The sequence below is a fragment of the Nerophis ophidion genome, unplaced genomic scaffold (assembly GCF_033978795.1).
Source record: "Nerophis ophidion isolate RoL-2023_Sa unplaced genomic scaffold, RoL_Noph_v1.0 HiC_scaffold_45, whole genome shotgun sequence".
Taxonomy (NCBI): Eukaryota; Metazoa; Chordata; class Actinopteri; order Syngnathiformes; family Syngnathidae; genus Nerophis; species Nerophis ophidion.
Window position 1 is genome coordinate 367,052 of NW_026906967.1, and position 23,992 is coordinate 391,043.

The 23,992-nt window shown below is 36.7% G+C and overlaps 1 protein-coding gene and 1 pseudogene across 1 annotated transcript in view; one reads left to right on the forward strand and one right to left on the reverse strand.

Annotated features, from left to right (window-relative positions):
- Positions 1–23,992, forward strand: part of LOC133546839 (oocyte zinc finger protein XlCOF6.1-like) — a 267,073-nt gene that overhangs the window by 130,457 nt on the left and 112,624 nt on the right. The gene's annotated exons all lie outside the window — the stretch shown is intronic.
- On the reverse strand, positions 1,043–5,272 carry LOC133546841 (gastrula zinc finger protein XlCGF57.1-like; annotated as a pseudogene).

Below are 23,992 nucleotides of genomic sequence, written 5' to 3' on the forward strand. Positions count from 1 at the left end.
TTCTTTCTATTTCCAGCAGACTAGTAGAACTTCTTAGGTGTATTGCTGCCCTCCACAGTCTATAAACAAAATGTCCTCCTTCTGTCCTATGGCCCACACTACAGACTTGGACACAAACAGGACAGAAAGTAAAAAGCAGCTTTAAGGAGGTCAAAACAAAATGTATGCATTCTTTCCAACGGCCGCTGGGTGGCAGCAGAGGCTCCATGTATTACCTGAAGAAACATTTGACTTCTGACCTTTCCACATTATTTATCTCATCTTTACTGCTGGAGTTCAGCTCACTGAGGATGTAAGCTACATTTGGCATTTTTTATTTAATTAATTATTCATAAACAGGCTTAAAACAAAACATTATTATCATTACTGCCTCATTTTGTTTCACTCCCTACTAATTAAATCTATTCTAGCATGAAAACATTCAGGATGTTCATACAAACAATATTACACATCCCCAAACGTACCATTTTATTATGGTATTATCATACATTATTACTTTGAATATTCACATGTTTATAACAGTTATTACATCACTCCCATAAAGCTTCTAAAGCTGAATATGTTTACCATAGCTCAGCTTCACAATGTTGGAATATTGACTGCTGATATTAATATTCTTCTATTGTTTGGAATATTACTTTACTCTTTTTCTTTGCTCAAATGAACAGGATGAAAGTGTCTTTAATTGTCACTACTATCTATATATAATTATGTATATAATAATATTCCATTCTTCACCTTCATTACCGCTTGATTTAACTCTCATCTTATTTTATCCAGAGGGAACTTGACCATAAAATAGATGGCTGCACGTCAATAAACTGTCACTAAACTTCAATAAAACTAAATATATCATATTTGGGGGTTGTAAAATTGTAAAAAACAAATTATGGATAATATCACATTTTTAGGAGTTAATATAGATGAAGTAAGCTGGACACTACATGTAAGTCATATAAAGAAAACATTAAAAAATGGAGTGCGTTACTAAATAGAACAAAATACATACTTACAAATATTAACTACAATTATTGTACCCAACTTTAGTTGAAGCATACATTGTTTATTGCATAAAAGTCTGGGGACATACATATAAAACAATCACACATCAATCATCATATTACACAAGAAAGTAATAGACAATTAATAGAATGGATTCTAGAGACCCAACAAATTATTCACAAAGTCATACATTTTAAAAGTAAATGATCTTATATAAAACACAACTGCTCAAATGTTGTATAAAGTAAATAATTATATGCTTCCAGAAGTGGTCCAGAAGATGTTTCAGATGTGAACCAGTAAATATGAACTAAGAGGGATTTATGTGTACTCAAAAGCAAAGGTATGAACACATGTAAAACAAATATGTACATCATATAAAGGAGTTCATCTATGGAATCATCTACAATTAGAAAATAAAATATGTAACACTTCATTATTTAAAAAAACATATATAAAACACTATTATGAATAAGTATAATAGTGAATTATGAATATCTACACTTAAAATGTTAATTGTATGTAACATATTTTATGTACTGTTTATTCTCACCTTTTCAGTCAAACTGTTGTGTTCATTTTAAAGTACACAAATGTGTGTATTAACTCATGTACTTGACTGAAATAAAAGCACTAATCTGAAGTCTCTAATCTATAAATGTTAGAATCATATTAAAAAGATTGTGTTGCACACACAACAATGTCAGACATGTTATATGTGCTGATGTTGCTAGAAAATCAAAGTTAAAGTCTTGACAGTTTATTTCAAATTCTGCAGTTTCATTTGCTGCTGCTGTTCTCACCAGCACACTAGTGTTTTAGTGAGATTGTAAAAACATACCTCGAGGTCGGATGGCTGCGGTGAACACGCCAGTGTCTCAGAGAGAAGCCAAGGAGCCAAGCTCACAGCTGCTGCAGGACGACGAATAATCCAATGATTTCTCCGGTAAGATATATATCACAATTTTCCCATCCAAAAACATGCTGGTTGACGTAGAGAAAACATGTTCGCTTGACCGCTCTGTGTTAAAAACAAACAAAGAAACACCGGCTGTGTTTCGGTGCTAAAGGCAGCTGCAATCCACCGCTTTCCACCAACAGCATTCTTCTTTATAATCTCCATTATTGAATGAACAAATTGCAAAAGATTCAGCAACACAGGTGTCCAAAATACTTTGTAATTGCGCGATGAAAAGAGACGACTTTTAGCCGTGTTTGGTGCTACGCTAATATGTCCCCTCCAACAGGTGACGTCACGCGTATGCGTCATCATTCCGCGACGTTTTTAACAAGTAACTCGAGAGAAATTTAAAGGGTAACATTATCACAATTTCAGAAGGGTTAAAACCAATAAAAATCAGTTCCCAATGGTTTATTTTATTTTTTGAAGCTTTTTTCAAAATGTTATCCATCATGGATTATCCCGAAAAAAGGTTTTAAAGTGCCTGATTTTCGCTATCTGTAAATCCACCGTCCATTTTCCTGTGACGTCACATATTGACGCCAATACAAACAAACATGGCGGATAGAACAGGAAGATATAGCGACATTAGCACGGATTCAGACGTGGATTTCAGCAGATTCAACAGATTACGAATGTTTTGAAACGGATGGTTGGAGTGTGGAGGCAGATAGCGAAAGTGAAATTGAAGAAGAAACTGAAGCTATTGAGCGAATAGCTATTGAAGCTATTCGGCGATCGCCTTCTAACCAACGATTGCATCTTTTGACCACTGGAGCAATTTAAATCCATCGATTGGTAAATGTTTGTTTGGCATAACATGTGGGTGGAGGGAAAGGCTGGAGGCAAATATAGCTACAAATGTACATACAGCTAGCCTAAATAGCATGTTAACATCGATTAGCTACCAGTCAGGCCGTGACCAAATATGTCCGATTAGCACATAAGTCAATAACATCAACAAAACTCACCTTTGTGATTTCGTAGACTTTATCGTTGGAAATGCATCTGCTTTGAGTGTCGCAGGATAGCCACACATCTCTGTGCCATGTCTGTCATAGCATCGCCGGTAAAATGTGCAGAACAAACAAGGGACTTTCGCATCTTTTGACCACTGGTGTACTTGAATCCGTCGATTGGTGTGTGTTTGTTTGGCATTAAATGTGGGTGGAGGGAAAGGCTGGATGCAAATATAGTTACAAATGAGGCATAACGATGCAATATGTACATACAGCTAGCCTAAATAGCATGTTAGCGTCGATTAGCACGCCATGCTAATCGATGCACACTCCACGTAAGTCACCTTTAATCCGTCCCTGTTCATGTTGTTACACCCTCCAACAACACACCGACGAGGCATGATGTCTCCAAGGTACGGAAAACAGTCGAAAAAACGGAAAATAACAGAGCTGATTTGACTTGGTGTGTGTAATGTGTTTGAAAAAATGGCGGATTGCTTCCCATTGTAACGTCACGGGTGAAAGGTCATTGCTCCGACAGCAAACAATTGAAAGGCGTTTAAATCGCCAAATTCACCCTTTTAGAGTTCCGAAATGGGTTAAAAAAACATATGGTCTTTTTTCTGCAACATCAAGGTATATATTGATGCTTACATAGGTCTGGTGATAATGTTCCCCTTTAAAATTGCAATTCAGTAAAGTAAAAAGGCCGTATTGGCATGTGTTGCAATGTTAATATTTCATCATTGATATGTAAACTATCAGACTGTGTGGTCGGTTGTAGTGGCTTTCAGTAGGCCTTTAAATTTAACAGTAGAAGATGAGAGGCACTACATACAACATCAAATATACATTCATATTAAACATGCTGTGTTTTTAAAGTACATTTAGCACAATCACTAAGTGTTTTTAAATCCCTGCAGCTTCCATGACTGTTACACACTTGTGTTTACTGACCTGATAACTTATGCACAAACAGTTGAACTAAATGGTTTTTCTCCAGTGTGTTCTCATGTGTGTGGTCATGACAAGCTTTGTGGAGAAATGCTTCTTGCAAACAGGGCAGATAAAAGGTTTCTCTCCAGTATGTGTTCTCATGTGTGCGGTCATGTTAGGCTTCGTGGAGAAAGTCTTCTTACAAACAGATCAAGTCAAAGGTTTCTCTCCAGTATGTGTTCTCATGTGTGAGGACATGTTAGACTTTGTGGAGAAACTCTTCTTACAAACAGAACAAGTAAAAGGTTTCTCTCCAGTGTGTGTCCTCATGTGTATGGAGATGTCAGGCTTTCTGGAGAAAGACTTCTTACAAACAGAGCAAGTAAAAGGTTTCTCTCCAGTATGTGTTCTCATGTGTGTGATCATATGTTGCGTTGTGGAGAAACGCTTCTTACAAACAGAGCAAGTCAAAGGTTTCTCTCCAGTATGTGTTTTAATGTGTGAGGACATGTTAGACTTTGTGGAGAAACTCTTCTTACAAACAGAACAAGTAAAAGGTTTCTCTCCAGTGTGTGTTCTCATGTGTATGGAGATGTCAGGCTTTCTGGAGAAACATTTCTTGCAAACAGAGCAAGTAAAAGGTTTTTCTCCAGAATGTGTTCTCATGTGTGTGACCATATTTTGCTTTGTGGAGAAACGCTTCTTACAAACAGAGCAAGTCAAAGGTTTCTCTCCAGTATGTGTTCTCATGTGTGAGGACATGTTAGACTTTCTGGAAAAATTCTTCTTACAAACAGAGCAAGTAAAAGGTTTCTCTCCAGTGTGTGTTCTCATGTGTCTGGTCATGGCAGGCTTAATGGAAAAACTCTTCTTACAGACAGAGCAAATAAAAGGTTTCTCTCCAGTATGTATTCTCATGTGTATTGTAATATAACTCTTGTGTCTAAATGATTTCCCACATTCAGAGCAGTCAAAGTGTTTGTTGTTAGTGTGATGTCTCGTATCACCTTTGGAGTCATTTTTACTCTCCAAAGGTTTTTGGATGTGGTCACTGTGATCAGAAGAGTGTGACATCATGTGGTCCATGTCTGACAGTGGAGCAAAGATGCTGTCTGGTTCTGACTTTATATCTTCACAATGCTCTCCATCAGCTTCTGTGATGTGTTGACTTACAAGCTCCGCCCCTCTGTTCTCCTCACTTTGACAGTGATGAAGCTGTAAGGACTGAGCTTCAGCTTCATCATTATCCTCCACCAACATTTGAAGCTGCTTCGACAGTTCCTCCTCTTCCTCTTTAATGTGGGAGGGGGTCTGTAGCTCCTTCTGTCCCACACTGGAGCTCCACTCCTGCTGCTTGGAGGGAATATCTTCATGACTCTCTGCTGACACCTGCTGGACGTCTGCAGAACATAAAACACAAATGAGGTGTTACTGTATAGAAGTTTGCAGTATTCAAACTATTCACATGTGAGCTAGGCCAAACAGACAGTGATGGGCAAGCGACCTGGAAAATGTAGTAAGCTAAGCTACAAGTTACTCCCAATTAAATGTAGCTAAGCTATCCTCAGAGAATTGTAGCAAGCTACACTACACGCTACACTGCAAAAGCAGCGTAAAAATACCCATCATCTCAAACAGGTAAATTCCCAAACAAAATGAAAATAGCTAAAATTGCACCAATTCATCAGAATGGAGACAAACACCAATTTACAAATTATAGACCTGTTTCTTTACTTCCACAATTTTCTAAAATCATTGAAAAACTGTCAGATTAGAGAGTTCCACAAACAAACATAAAATATTAGATGAGAACCAATATGGATACAGAGCTAATATTTCAACTTCGATGGCTGTAATAGAAAAGACAGAAGAAATGACCAATGCAATTGATAGTAAAAAAAAAAAAATATGTGGCAGCAGTGTTTATTGATCCAACTAAAGCATTTCACACTATTAATCACAATATTTTAATCAAAAAACTATACTGGTATGGCATCAGAGGGTTGGTCTTAAACTGGATTAGAAGTTATTTAACCAACAGGAAACAATACGTGAAGCCGGGCGAACACACTTCTACAACACTAAATATATCCTGTGGTGTACCTCAAGGATCAAAACTAGGACCAACATGGTTCAAGCTTTATATAAATGACATTTGTAAAGTTATAAAATATTTAAAATTAGTATTATTTGCGGATGATACAACAGTGTTTTGTTCAGGAGAGAACACACAGAAGATAATACAAATAATAACAGATGAAATGAACAAATTAAAAAGATGGTTTGACAAAAACAGACTATCATTGAATTTCAGTAAAACTAAAATAATGCTATTTGGTAAAAGTAGGAAAGAAGTGTCAAACACAAATACAAATAGACGGAATAGAAATTGAAAGAGTAAATGAAAGCAAATTTCTAGGTATAATGATTGATGATAAAATGAACTGAAAATCTCATGTAAAAAATTTACAACATAAAGCAGCAAGAAACACGGCAATAATGAATAAAACTAAACATGTTCTGGCCCAAAAATCACGTCATATTCTCTACTGCTCACTAGTGTTACATATCTGAGTTACTGTGTAGAAAAATGGGGAAATGTTGTATGTGTGATGTATCATGTTGTATGCATGTATGTGAGATGTATCATGTTGTATGTGTGATGTATCATGTTGTATACATGTATGTGAGATGTATCATGTTGTATGTGTGATGTATCATGTTGTATACATGTATGTGAGATGTATCATGTTGTATGTGTGATGTATCATGTTGTATGCATGCATGTGTGATGTATCATGTTGTATGCATGTATGTGTGATGTATCATGTTGTATACATGCATGTGTGATGTATCATGTTGTATGCATGTATGTGAGATGTATCATGTTGTATGTGTGATGTATCATGTTGTATGCATGTATGTGTGATGTATCATGTTGTATGCATGTATGTGTGATGTATCATGTTGTATGCATGTATGTGGGATGTATCATGATGTATGCATCCATGTGTGATGTATCATGTTGTATGCATGCATGTGTGATGTATCATGTTGTATGCATGCATGTGTGATGTATCATGTTGTATGCATGCATGTGTGATGTATCATGTTGTATGCATGTATGTGAGATGTATCATGTTGTATGTGTGATGTATCATGTTGTATGCATGTATGTGTGATGTATCATGTTGTATGCATGTATGTGTGATGTATCATGTTGTATGTGTGATGTATCATGTTGTATGTGTGATGTATCATGTTGTATGCATGCATGTGTGATGTATCATGTTGTATGCATGCATGTGTGATGTATCATGTTGTATGCATGTATGTGAGATGTATCATGTTGTATGTGTGATGTATCATGTTGTATGCATGTATGTGTGATGTATCATGTTGTATGCATGTATGTGTGATGTATCATGTTGTATGCATGTATGTGGGATGTATCATGATGTATGCATCCATGTGTGATGTATCATGTTGTATGCATGCATGTGTGATGTATCATGTTGTATGCATGCATGTGTGATGTATCATGTTGTATGCATGCATGTGTGATGTATCATGTTGTATGCATGCATGTGTGATGTATCATGTTGTATGCATGCATGTGTGATGAATCATGTTGTATGTGTGATGTATCATGTTGTATGTGTGATGTATCATGTTGTATACATGCATGTGTGATGTATCATGTTGTATGCATGCATGTGTGATGTATCATGTTGTATGCATGTATGTGTGATGTATCATGTTGTATGTGTGATGTATCATGTTGTATGCATGCATGTGTGATGTATCATGTTGTATGCATGTATGTGTGATGTATCATGTTGTATGCATGCATGTGTGATGTATCATGTTGTAGGCATGCATGTGTGATGTATCATGTTGTATGCATGCATGTGTGATGAATCATGTTGTATGCATGCATGTGTGATGTATCATGTTGTATGTGTGATGTATCATGTTGTATACATGCATGTGTGATGTATCATGTTGTATGGATGCATGTGTGATGTATCATGTTGTATGCATGCAAGTGTGATGTATCATGTTGTATGTGTGATGTATCATGTTGTATGCATGCATGTGTGATGAATCATGTTGTATGTGTGATGTATCATGTTGTATGTGTGATGTATCATGTTGTATACATGCATGTGTGATGTATCATGTTGTATGCATGCATGTGTGATGTATCATGTTGTATGCATGTATGTGTGATGTATCATGTTGTATACATGCATGTGTGATGTATCATGTTGTATGCATGTATGTGAGATGTATCATGTTGTATGTGTGATGTATCATGTTGTATGCATGTATGTGTGATGTATCATGTTGTATGCATGTATGTGTGATGTATCATGTTGTATGCATGTATGTGGGATGTATCATGATGTATGCATCCATGTGTGATGTATCATGTTGTATGCATGCATGTGTGATGTATCATGTTGTATGCATGCATGTGTGATGTATCATGTTGTATGCATGCATGTGTGATGTATCATGTTGTATGCATGTATGTGAGATGTATCATGTTGTATGTGTGATGTATCATGTTGTATGCATGTATGTGTGATGTATCATGTTGTATGCATGTATGTGTGATGTATCATGTTGTATGCATGTATGTGGGATGTATCATGATGTATGCATCCATGTGTGATGTATCATGTTGTATGCATGCATGTGTGATGTATCATGTTGTATGCATGCATGTGTGATGTATCATGTTGTATGCATGCATGTGTGATGTATCATGTTGTATGCATGCATGTGTGATGTATCATGTTGTATGCATGCATGTGTGATGAATCATGTTGTATGTGTGATGTATCATGTTGTATGTGTGATGTATCATGTTGTATACATGCATGTGTGATGTATCATGTTGTATGCATGCATGTGTGATGTATCATGTTGTATGCATGTATGTGTGATGTATCATGTTGTATGTGTGATGTATCATGTTGTATGCATGCATGTGTGATGTATCATGTTGTATGCATGTATGTGTGATGTATCATGTTGTATGCATGCATGTGTGATGTATCATGTTGTAGGCATGCATGTGTGATGTATCATGTTGTATGCATGCATGTGTGATGAATCATGTTGTATGCATGCATGTGTGATGTATCATGTTGTATGTGTGATGTATCATGTTGTATACATGCATGTGTGATGTATCATGTTGTATGGATGCATGTGTGATGTATCATGTTGTATGCATGCAAGTGTGATGTATCATGTTGTATGTGTGATGTATCATGTTGTATGCATGCATGTGTGATGAATCATGTTGTATGTGTGATGTATCATGTTGTATGTGTGATGTATCATGTTGTATACATGCATGTGTGATGTATCATGTTGTATGCATGCATGTGTGATGTATCATGTTGTATGCATGTATGTGTGATGTATCATGTTGTATGTGTGATGTATCATGTTGTATGCATGCATGTGTGATGTATCATGTTGTATGTGTGATGTATCATGTTGTATGTGTGATGTATCATGTTGTATACATGCATGTGTGATGTATCATGTTGTATGCATGCATGTGTGATGTATCATGTTGTATGTGTGATGTATCATGTTGTATACATGCATGTGTGATGTATCATGTTGTATGCATGCATGTGTGATGTATCATGTTGTATACATGCATGTGTGATGTATCATGTTGTATGTGTGATGTATCATGTTGTATACAGGCATGTGTGATGTATCATGTTGTATACATGCATGTGTGATGTATCATGTTGTATGCTTGCATGTGTGATGTATCATGTTGTATGCATGCATGTGTGATGTATCATGTTGTATGCATGCATGTGTGATGTATCATGTTGTATGTGTGATGTATCATGTTGTATACATGCATGTGTGATGTATCATGTTGTATGTGTGATGTATCATGTTGTATGCATGCATGTGTGATGTATCATGTTGTATGCATGCATGTGTGATGTATCATGTTGTATGCATGCATGTGTGATGTATCATGTTGTATGCATGCATGTGTGATGTATCATGTTGTATGCATGCATGTGTGATGAATCATGTTGTATGTGTGATGTATCATGTTGTATGTGTGATGTATCATGTTGTATACATGCATGTGTGATGTATCATGTTGTATGCATGCATGTGTGATGTATCATGTTGTATGCATGTATGTGTGATGTATCATGTTGTATGCATGCATGTGTGATGTATCATGTTGTATGTGTGATGTATCATGTTGTATGTGTGATGTATCATGTTGTATACATGCATGTGTGATGTATCATGTTGTATGCATGCATGTGTGATGTATCATGTTGTATGTGTGATGTATCATGTTGTATGTGTGATGTATCATGTTGTATACATGCATGTGTGATGTATCATGTTGTATGCATGCATGTGTGATGTATCATGTTGTATACATGCATGTGTGATGTATCATGTTGTATGTGTGATGTATCATGTTGTATACAGGCATGTGTGATGTATCATGTTGTATACATGCATGTGTGATGTATCATGTTGTATGCATGCATGTGTGATGTATCATGTTGTATGTGTGATGTATCATGTTGTATGCATGCATGTGTGATGTATCATGTTGTATGTGTGATGTATCATGTTGTATACATGCATGTGTGATGTATCATGTTGTATGCATGTATGTGTGATGTATCATGTTGTATGCATGCATGTGTGATGTATCATGTTGTATGCATGCATGTGTGATGTATCATGTTGTATGCATGCATGTGTGATGTATCATGTTGTATGCATGCATGTGTGATGAATCATGTTGTATGTGTGATGTATCATGTTGTATGTGTGATGTATCATGTTGTATACATGCATGTGTGATGTATCATGTTGTATGCATGCATGTGTGATGTATCATGTTGTATGCATGTATGTGTGATGTATCATGTTGTATGTGTGATGTATCATGTTGTATGCATGCATGTGTGATGTATCATGTTGTATGTGTGATGTATCATGTTGTATACATGCATGTGTGATGTATCATGTTGTATGCATGCATGTGTGATGTATCATGTTGTATGCGTGATGTATCATGTTGTATGTGTGATGTATCATGTTGTATACATGCATGTGTGATGTATCATGTTGTATGCATGCATGTGTGATGTATCATGTTGTATACATGCATGTGTGATGTATCATGTTGTATGTGTGATGTATCATGTTGTATACAGGCATGTGTGATGTATCATGTTGTATACATGCATGTGTGATGTATCATGTTGTATGCTTGCATGTGTGATGTATCATGTTGTATGCATGCATGTGTGATGTATCATGTAGTATGCATGCATGTGTGATGTATCATGTTGTATGCATGCATGTGTGATGTATCATGTAGTATGCATGCATGTGTGATGTATCATGTTGTATGCATGCATGTGTGATGTATCATGTTGTATGTGTGATGTATCATGTTGTATACATGCATGTGTGATGTATCATGTTGTACTTTAAGGTTTTACTACTTACGTATAAAATACTACACGGTCTAGCTCCATCCTATCTTGCCGATTGTATTGTACCATATGTCCCGGCAAGAAATCTGCGTTCAAAGGACTCCGGCTTATTAGTGATTCCCAAAGCCCAAAAAAAGTCTGCGGGCTATAGAGCATTTTCCGTTCGGGCTCCAGTACTCTGGAATGCCCTCCCGGTAACAGTTCGAGATGCCACCTCAGTAGAAGCATTTAAGTCTCACCTTAAAACTCATTTGTATACTCTAGCCTTTAAATAGACTCCCTTTTTAGACCAGTTGATCAGCTGTTTCTTTTCTTTTTCTTCTATGTCCCACTCTCCCCTGTGGAGGGGGTCCGGTCCGATCCGGTGGCCATGTACTGCTTGCCTGTGTATCGGCTGGGGACATCTCTGCGCTGCTGATCCGCCTCCGCTTGGGATGGTTTCCTGCTGGCTCCGCTGTGAACGGGACTCTCGCGACTGTGTTGGATCCATTGTGGATTGAACTTTCACAGTATCATGTTAGACCCGCTCGACATCCATTGCTTTCCTCCTCTCTAAGGTTCTCATAGTCATTATTGTCACCGACGTCCCACTGGGTCATTATTGTCACCGATGTCCCACTGGGTGTGAGTTTTCCTTGCCCTTATGTGGGCCTACCGAGGATGTCGTGGTGGTTTGTGCAGCCCTTTGAGACACTAGTGATTTAGGGCTGTATAAGTAAACATTGATTGATGATTGATATACATGCATGTGTGATGTATCATGTTGTATGCATGCATGTGTGATGTATCATGTTGTATGTGTGATGTATCATGTTGTATACATGCATGTGTGATGTATGCATGCATGTGTGATGTATCATGTTGTATGCATGCATGTGTGATGTATCATGTTGTATGTGTGATGTATCATGTTGTATACATGCATGTGTGATGTATGCATGCATGTGTGATGTATCATGTTGTATGCATGCATGTGTGATGTATCATGTTGTATGTGTGATGTATCATGTTGTATGCATGCATGTGTGATGTATGCATGCATGTGTGATGTATCATGTTGTATGCATGCATGTGTGATGTATCATGTTGTATGCATGCATGTGTGATGTATCATGTTGTATGTGTGATGTATCATGTTGTATACATGCATGTGTGATGTATCATGTTGTATACATGCATGTGTGATGTATCATGTTGTATGTGTGATGTATCATGTTGTATGCATGCATGTGTGATGTATCATGTTGTATGCATGCATGTGTGATGTATCATGTCGTATGCATGCATGTGTGATGTATCATGTCGTATGCATGCATGTGTGATGTATCATTTTGTATGCATGCATGTGTGATGTATCATGTTGTATGCATGCATGTGTGATGTATCATGTTGTAAGCATGCATGTGTGATGTATCATGTTATATGTGTGATGTATCATGTTGTATACATGCATGTGTGATGTATCATGTTGTATCCATGCATGTGTGATGTATCATGTATGTGTGATGTATCATGCTGTATACATGCATATGTGATGTATCATGTTGTATACATGCATGTGTGATGTACCATGTTGTATGCATGCATGTGTGATGTATCATGTTATATGTGTGATGTATCATGTGTTATCATGCATGTGTGATGTATCATGTTGTATACATGCATGTGTGATGTATCATGTATGTGTGATGTATGATGTTGTATACATGCATATGTGATGTATCATGTTGTATACATGCATGTGTGATGTATCATGTTGTATACATGCATGTGAGATGCATCATGTTGTATGCATGCATGTGTGATGTATCATGTTGTATGCATGCATGTGTGATGTATCATGTTGTATACATGCATGTGTGATGTATCATGTTGTATGTGTGATGTATCATGTTTTATACAGGCATGTGTGATGTATCATGTTGTATGCATGCATGTGTGATGTATCATGTTGTATGCATGCATGTGTGATGTATCATGTTGTATGCATAGATGTGTGATGTATCATGTTGTATGCATACATGTGAGATGTATCATGTTGTATGCATGCATGTGTGATGTATCATGTTGTATCCATGCATGTGTGATGTATCATGTATGTGTGATGTATCATGTTGTATATATGCATATGTGATGTATCATGTTGTATCCATGCATGTGTGATGTATCATGTTGTATACATGCATGTGTGATGTATCATGTTTTATCCATGCATGTGTGATGTATCATGTATGTGTGATGTATCATGTTGTATACATGCATATGTGATGTATCATGTTGTATACACGCATGTGTGATGTATCATGTTGTATGCATGCATGTGTGATGTATCATGTTATATGTGTGATGTATCATGTTGTATACATGCATGTGTGATGTATCATGTTGTATACATGCATGTGTGATGTATCATGTATGTGTGATGTATCATGTTGTATACATGCATGTGTGATGTATCATGTTGTATACATGCATGTGATGTATCATGTTGTATGTGTGATGTATCATGTTGTATACATGCATGTGTGATGTATCATGTTGTATGTGTGATGTATCATGTTGTATACATAAATGTGTGATGTATCATGTTGTATCCATGCATGTGTGATGTATCATGTATGTGTGATGTATCAAGTTGTATACATGCATATGTGATGTATCATGTTGTATACATGCATGTGTGATGTATCATGTTGTATACATGCATGTGTGATGTATCATGTTGTATGCATGCATGTGTGATGTATCATGCTGTATGCATGCATGTGAGATGTATCATGTTGTATGTGTGATGTATCATGTTGTATGCATGTATGTGTGATGTATCATGTTGTATGCATGCATGTGTGATGTATAATGTTGTATGCATGCATGTGTGATGTATCATGTTGTATGCATGCATGTGTGATGTATCATGTTGTATGCATGCATGTGTGATGTATCATGTTGTATGTGTGATGTATCATGTTGTATGCATGCATGTGTGATGTATCATGTTGTATGTGTGATGTATCATGTTGTATACATAAAAGTGTGATGTATCATGTTGTATCCATGCATGTGTGATGTATCATGTATGTGTGATGTATCAAGTTGTATACATGCATATGTGATGTATCATGTTGTATACATGCATGTGTGATGTATCATGTTGTATACATGCATGTGTGATGTATCATGTTGTATGCATGCATGTGTGATGTATCATGTTGTATGCATGCATGTGAGATGTATCATGTTGTATGTGTGATGTATCATGTTGTATGCATGTATGTGTGATGTATCATGTTGTATGCATGCATGGGTGATGTATCATGTTGTATGCATGCATGTGTGATGTATCATGTTGTATGCATGCATGTGTGATGTATCATGTTGTATGCATGCATGTGTGATGAATCATGTTGTATGTGTGATGTATCATGTTGTATGTGTGATGTATCATGTTGTATACATGCATGTGTGATGTATCATGTTGTATGCATGCATGTGTGATGTATCATGTTGTATGCATGTATGTGTGATGTATCATGTTGTATGTGTGATGTATCATGTTGTATGCATGCATGTGTGATGTATCATGTTGTATGCATGTATGTGTGATGTATCATGTTGTATGTGTGATGTATCATGTTGTATGCATGTATGTGAGATGTATCATGTTGTATGTGTGATGTATCATGTTGTATGCATGTATGTGTGATGTATCATGTTGTATGCATGTATGTGTGATGTATCATGTTGTATGCATGCATGTGTGATGTATCATGTTGTATGCATGCATGTGTGATGTATCATGTTGTATGCATGCATGTGTGATGTATCATGTTGTATGCATGCATGTGTGATGTATCATGTTGTATGCATGCATGTGTGATGAATCATGTTGTATGTGTGATGTATCATGTTGTATGTGTGATGTATCATGTTGTATACATGCATGTGTGATGTATCATGTTGTATGCATGCATGTGTGATGTATCATGTTGTATGCATGTATGTGTGATGTATCATGTTGTATGTGTGATGTATCATGTTGTATGCATGCATGTGTGATGTATCATGTTGTATGCATGTATGTGTGATGTATCATGTTGTATGCATGCATGTGTGATGTATCATGTTGTAGGCATGCATGTGTGATGTATCATGTTGTATGCATGCATGTGTGATGAATCATGTTGTATGCATGCATGTGTGATGTATCATGTTGTATGTGTGATGTATCATGTTGTATACATGCATGTGTGATGTATCATGTTGTATGGATGCATGTGTGATGTATCATGTTGTATGCATGCAAGTGTGATGTATCATGTTGTATGTGTGATGTATCATGTTGTATGCATGCATGTGTGATGAATCATGTTGTATGTGTGATGTATCATGTTGTATGTGTGATGTATCATGTTGTATACATGCATGTGTGATGTATCATGTTGTATGCATGCATGTGTGATGTATCATGTTGTATGCATGTATGTGTGATGTATCATGTTGTATGTGTGATGTATCATGTTGTATGCATGCATGTGTGATGTATCATGTTGTATGTGTGATGTATCATGTTGTATGTGTGATGTATCATGTTGTATACATGCTTGTGTGATGTATCATGTTGTATGCATGCATGTGTGATGTATCATGTTGTATGTGTGATGTATCATGTTGTATGTGTGATGTATCATGTTGTATACATGCATGTGTGATGTATCATGTTGTATGCATGCATGTGTGATGTATCATGTTGTATACATGCATGTGTGATGTATCATGTTGTATGTGTGATGTATCATGTTGTATACAGGCATGTGTGATGTATCATGTTGTATACATGCATGTGTGATGTATCATGTTGTATGCTTGCATGTGTGATGTATCATGTTGTATGCATGCATGTGTGATGTATCATGTTGTATGCATGCATGTGTGATGTATCATGTTGTATGTGTGATGTATCATGTTGTATACATGCATGTGTGATGTATCATGTTGTATGTGTGATGTATCATGTTGTATGCATGCATGTGTGATGTATCATGTTGTATGCATGCATGTGTGATGTATCATGTTGTATGCATGCATGTGTGATGTATCATGTTGTATGCATGCATGTGTGATGTATCATGTTGTATGCATGCATGTGTGATGAATCATGTTGTATGTGTGATGTATCATGTTGTATGTGTGATGTATCATGTTGTATACATGCATGTGTGATGTATCATGTTGTATGCATGCATGTGTGATGTATCATGTTGTATGCATGTATGTGTGATGTATCATGTTGTATGTGTGATGTATCATGTTGTATGCATGCATGTGTGATGTATCATGTTGTATGTGTGATGTATCATGTTGTATGTGTGATGTATCATGTTGTATACATGCATGTGTGATGTATCATGTTGTATGCATGCATGTGTGATGTATCATGTTGTATGTGTGATGTATCATGTTGTATGTGTGATGTATCGTGTTGTATACATGCATGTGTGATGTATCATGTTGTATGCATGCATGTGTGATGTATCATGTTGTATACATGCATGTGTGATGTATCATGTTGTATGTGTGATGTATCATGTTGTATACAGGCATGTGTGATGTATCATGTTGTATACATGCATGTGTGATGTATCATGTTGTATGCTTGCATGTGTGATGTATCATGTTGTATGCATGCATGTGTGATGTATCATGTTGTATGCATGCATGTGTGATGTATCATGTTGTATGTGTGATGTATCATGTTGTATACATGCATGTGTGATGTATCATGTTGTATGCATGTATGTGTGATGTATCATGTTGTATGCATGCATGTGTGATGTATCATGTTGTATGCATGCATGTGTGATGTATCATGTTGTATGCATGCATGTGTGATGTATCATGTTGTATGCATGCATGTGTGATGAATCATGTTGAATGTGTGATGTATCATGTTGTATGTGTGATGTATCATGTTGTATACATGCATGTGTGATGTATCATGTTGTATGCATGCATGTGTGATGTATCATGTTGTATGCATGTATGTGTGATGTATCATGTTGTATGTGTGATGTATCATGTTGTATGTGTGATGTATCATGTTGTATACATGCATGTGTGATGTATCATGTTGTATGCATGCATGTGTGATGTATCATGTTGTATGCATGTATGTGTGATGTATCATGTTGTATGTGTGATGTATCATGTTGTATGCATGTATGTGTGATGTATCATGTTGTATGTGTGATGTATCATGTTGTATGTGTGATGTATCATGTTGTATACATGCATGTGTGATGTATCATGTTGTATGCATGCATGTGTGATGTATCATGTTGTATGCATGTATGTGTGATGTATCATGTTGTATGTGTGATGTATCATGTTGTATGCATGCATGTGTGATGTATCATGTTGTATGTGTGATGTATCATGTTGTATGTGTGATGTATCATGTTGTATACATGCATGTGTGATGTATCATGTTGTATGCATGCATGTGTGATGTATCATGTTGTATACATGCATGTGTGATGTATCATGTTGTATGCATGTATGTGTGATGTATCATGTTGTATGTGTGATGTATCATGTTGTATGTGTGATGTATCATGTTGTATACATGCATGTGTGATGTATCATGTTGTATGCATGCATGTGTGATGTATCATGTTGTATGCATGTATGTGTGATGTATCATGTTGTATGTGTGATGTATCATGTTGTATGCATGCATGTGTGATGTATCATGTTGTATGTGTGATGTATCATGTTGTATGTGTGATGTATCATGTTGTATACATGCATGTGTGATGTATCATGTTGTATGCATGCATGTGTGATGTATCATGTTGTATGCGTGATGTATCATGTTGTATGTGTGATGTATCATGTTGTATACATGCATGTGTGATGTATCATGTTGTATGCATGCATGTGTGATGTATCATGTTGTATACATGCATGTGTGATGTATCATGTTGTATGTGTGATGTATCATGTTGTATACAGGCATGTGTGATGTATCATGTTGTATACATGCATGTGTGATGTATCATGTTGTATGCTTGCATGTGTGATGTATCATGTTGTATGCATGCATGTGTGATGTATCATGTAGTATGCATGCATGTGTGATGTATCATGTTGTATGCATGCATGTGTGATGTATCATGTAGTATGCATGCATGTGTGATGTATCATGTTGTATGCATGCATGTGTGATGTATCATGTTGTATGTGTGATGTATCATGTTGTATACATGCATGTGTGATGTATCATGTTGTACTTTAAGGTTTTACTACTTACGTATAAAATACTACACGGTCTAGCTCCATCCTATCTTGCCGATTGTATTGTACCATATGTCCCGGCAAGAAATCTGCGTTCAAAGGACTCCGGCTTATTAGTGATTCCCAAAGCCCAAAAAAAGTCTGCGGGCTATAGAGCATTTTCCGTTCGGGCTCCAGTACTCTGGAATGCCCTCCCGGTAACAGTTCGAGATGCCACCTCAGTAGAAGCATTTAAGTCTCACCTTAAAACTCATTTGTATACTCTAGCCTTTAAATAGACTCCCTTTTTAGACCAGTTGATCAGCTGTTTCTTTTCTTTTTCTTCTATGTCCCACTCTCCCCTGTGGAGGGGGTCCGGTCCGATCCGGTGGCCATGTACTGCTTGCCTGTGTATCGGCTGGGGACATCTCTGCGCTGCTGATCCGCCTCCGCTTGGGATGGTTTCCTGCTGGCTCCGCTGTGAACGGGACTCTCGCGACTGTGTTGGATCCATTGTGGATTGAACTTTCACAGTATCATGTTAGACCCGCTCGACATCCATTGCTTTCCTCCTCTCTAAGGTTCTCATAGTCATTATTGTCACCGACGTCCCACTGGGTCATTATTGTCACCGATGTCCCACTGGGTGTGAGTTTTCCTTGCCCTTATGTGGGCCTACCGAGGATGTCGTGGTGGTTTGTGCAGCCCTTTGAGACACTAGTGATTTAGGGCTGTATAAGTAAACATTGATTGATGATTGATATACATGCATGTGTGATGTATCATGTTGTATGCATGCATGTGTGATGTATCATGTTGTATGTGTGATGTATCATGTTGTATACATGCATGTGTGATGTATGCATGCATGTGTGATGTATCATGTTGTATGCATGCATGTGTGATGTATCATGTTGTATGTGTGATGTATCATGTTGTATACATGCATGTGTGATGTATGCATGCATGTGTGATGTATCATGTTGTATGCATGCATGTGTGATGTATCATGTTGTATGCATGCATGTGTGATGTATCATGTTGTATGCATGCATGTGTGATGTATCATGTTGTATGCATGCATGTGTGATGTATCATGTTGTATGTGTGATGTATCATGTTGTATACATGCATGTGTGATGTATCATGTTGTATACATGCATGTGTGATGTATCATGTTGTATGCATGCATGTGTGATGTATCATGTCGTATGCATGCATGTGTGATGTATCATGTCGTATGCATGCATGTGTGATGTATCATGTTGTATGCATGCATGTGTGATGTATCATGTTGTATGCATGCATGTGTGATGTATCATGTTGTATGCATGCATGTGTGATGTATCATGTTGTATGCATGCATGTGTGATGTATCATGTTATATGTGTGATGTATCATGTTGTATGCATGCATGTGTGATGTATCATGTTGTATGTGTGATGTATCATGTTGTATACATGCATGTGTGATGTATCATGTTGTATACATGCATGTGTGATGTATCATGTTGTATGCATGCATGTGTGATGTATCATGTCGTATGCATGCATGTGTGATGTATCATGTCGTATGCATGCATGTGTGATGTATCATGTTGTATGCATGCATGTGTGATGTATCATGTTGTATGCATGCATGTGTGATGTATCATGTTGTATGCATGCATGTGTGATATATCATGTTATATGTGTGATGTATCATGTTGTATACATGCATGTGTGATGTATCATGTTGTATCCATGCATGTGTGATGTATCATGTATGTGTGATGTATCATGCTGTATACATGCATATGTGATGTATCATGTTGTATACATGCATGTGTGATGTATCATGTTGTATGCATGCATGTGTGATGTATCATGTTATATGTGTGATGTATCATGTGTTATCATGCATGTGTGATGTATCATGTTGTATACATGCATGTGTGATGTATCATGTATGTGTGATGTATGATGTTGTATACATGCATATGTGATGTATCATGTTGTATACATGCATGTGTGATGTATCATGTTGTATACATGCATGTGAGATGTATCATGTTGTATGCATGCATGTGTGATGTATCATGTTGTATGCATGCATGTGTGATGTATCATGTTGTATACATGCATGTGTGATGTATCATGTTGTATGTGTGATGTATCATGTTTTATACAGGCATGTGTGATGTATCATGTTGTATGCATGCATGTGTGATGTATCATGTTGTATGCATGCATGTGTGATGTATCATGTTGTATGCATAGATGTGTGATGTATCATGTTGTATGCATACATGTGAGATGTATCATGTTGTATGCATGCATGTGTGATGTATCATGTTGTATCCATGCATGTGTGATGTATCATGTATGTGTGATGTATCATGTTGTATACATGCATATGTGATGTATCATGTTGTATCCATGCATGTGTGATGTATCATGTTGTATACATGCATGTGTGATGTATCATGTTGTATCCATGCATGTGTGATGTATCATGTATGTGTGATGTATCATGTTGTATACATGCATATGTGATGTATCATGTTGTATACACGCATGTGTGATGTATCATGTTGTATGCATGCATGTGTGATGTATCATGTTATATGTGTGATGTATCATGTTGTATACATGCATGTGTGATGTATCATGTTGTATACATGCATGTGTGATGTATCATGTATGTGTGATGTATCATGTTGTATACATGCATGTGTGATGTATCATGTTGTATACATGCATGTGATGTATCATGTTGTATGTGTGATGTATCATGTTGTATACATGCATGTGTGATGTATCATGTTGTATGTGTGATGTATCATGTTGTATACATAAATGTGTGATGTATCATGTTGTATCCATGCATGTGTGATGTATCATGTATGTGTGATGTATCAAGTTGTATACATGCATATGTGATGTATCATGTTGTATACATGCATGTGTGATGTATCATGTTGTATACATGCATGTGTGATGTATCATGTTGTATACATGCATGTGTGATGTATCATGCTGTATGCATGCATGTGAGATGTATCATGTTGTATGTGTGATGTATCATGTTGTATGCATGTATGTGTGATGTATCATGTTGTATGCATGCATGTGTGATGTATAATGTTGTATGCATGCATGTGTGATGTATCATGTTGTATGCATGCATGTGTGATGTATCATGTTGTATGCATGCATGTGTGATGTATCATGTTGTATGTGTGATGTATCATGTTGTATGCATGCATGTGTGATGTATCATGTTGTATGTGTGATGTATCATGTTGTATACATAAAAGTGTGATGTATCATGTTGTATCCATGCATGTGTGATGTATCATGTATGTGTGATGTATCAAGTTGTATACATGCATATGTGATGTATCATGTTGTATACATGCATGTGTGATGTATCATGTTGTATACATGCATGTGTGATGTATCATGTTGTATGCATGCATGTGTGATGTATCATGTTGTATGCATGCATGTGAGATGTATCATGTTGTATGTGTGATGTATCATGTTGTATGCATGTATGTGTGATGTATCATGTTGTATGCATGCATGGGTGATGTATCATGTTGTATGCATGCATGTGTGATGTATCATGTTGTATGCATGCATGTGTGATGTATCATGTTGTATGCATGCATGTGTGATGTATCATGTTGTATGCATGCATGTGTGATGTATCATGTTGTATACATGCATGTGTGATGTATCATGTTGTATGCATGCATGTGTGATGTATCATGTTGTATGCATGCATGTGTGATGAATCATGTTGTATGTGTGATGTATCATGTTGTATGTGTGATGTATCATGTTGTATACATGCATGTGTGATGTATCATGTTGTATGCATGCATGTGTGATGTATCATGTTGTATGCATGTACAGTATGTGTGATGTATCATGTTGTATGTGTGATGTATCATGTTGTATGCATGCATGTGTGATGTATCATGTTGTATGCATGTATGTGTGATGTATCATGTTGTATGTGTGATGTATCATGTTGTATGCATGTATGTGAGATGTATCATGTTGTATGTGTGATGTATCATGTTGTATGCATGTATGTGTGATGTATCATGTTGTATGCATGTATGTGTGATGTATCATGTTGTATGCATGCATGTGTGATGTATCATGTTGTATGCATGCATGTGTGATGTATCATGTTGTATGCATGCATGTGTGATGTATCATGTTGTATGCATGCATGTGTGATGTATCATGTTGTATGCATGCATGTGTGATGAATCATGTTGTATGTGTGATGTATCATGTTGTATGTGTGATGTATCATGTTGTATACATGCATGTGTGATGTATCATGTTGTATGCATGCATGTGTGATGTATCATGTTGTATGCATGTATGTGTGATGTATCATGTTGTATGTATGATGTATCATGTTGTATGCATGCATGTGTGATGTATCATGTTGTATGCATGTATGTGTGATGTATCATGTTGTATGCATGCATGTGTGATGTATCATGTTGTAGGCATGCATGTGTGATGTATCATGTTGTATGCATGCATGTGTGATGAATCATGTTGTATGCATGCATGTGTGATGTATCATGTTGTATGTGTGATGTATCATGTTGTATACATGCATGTGTGATGTATCATGTTGTATGGATGCATGTGTGATGTATCATGTTGTATGCATGCAAGTGTGATGTATCATGTTGTATGTGTGATGTATCATGTTGTATGCATGCATGTGTGATGAATCATGTTGTATGTGTGATGTATCATGTTGTATGTGTGATGTATCATGTTGTATACATGCATGTGTGATGTATCATGTTGTATGCATGCATGTGTGATGTATCATGTTGTATGCATGTATGTGTGATGTATCATGTTGTATGTGTGATGTATCATGTTGTATGCATGCATGTGTGATGTATCATGTTGTATGTGTGATTTATCATGTTGTATGTGTGATGTATCATGTTGTATACATGCTTGTGTGATGTATCATGTTGTATGCATGCATGTGTGATGTATCATGTTGTATGTGTGATGTATCATGTTGTATGTGTGATGTATCATGTTGTATACATGCATGTGTGATGTATCATGTTGTATGCATGCATGTGTGATGTATCATGTTGTATACATGCATGTGTGATGTATCATGTTGTATGTGTGATGTATCATGTTGTATACAGGCATGTGTGATGTATCATGTTGTATACATGCATGTGTGATGTATCATGTTGTATGCTTGCATGTGTGATGTATCATGTTGTATGCATGCATGTGTGATGTATCATGTTGTATGCATGCATGTGTGATGTATCATGTTGT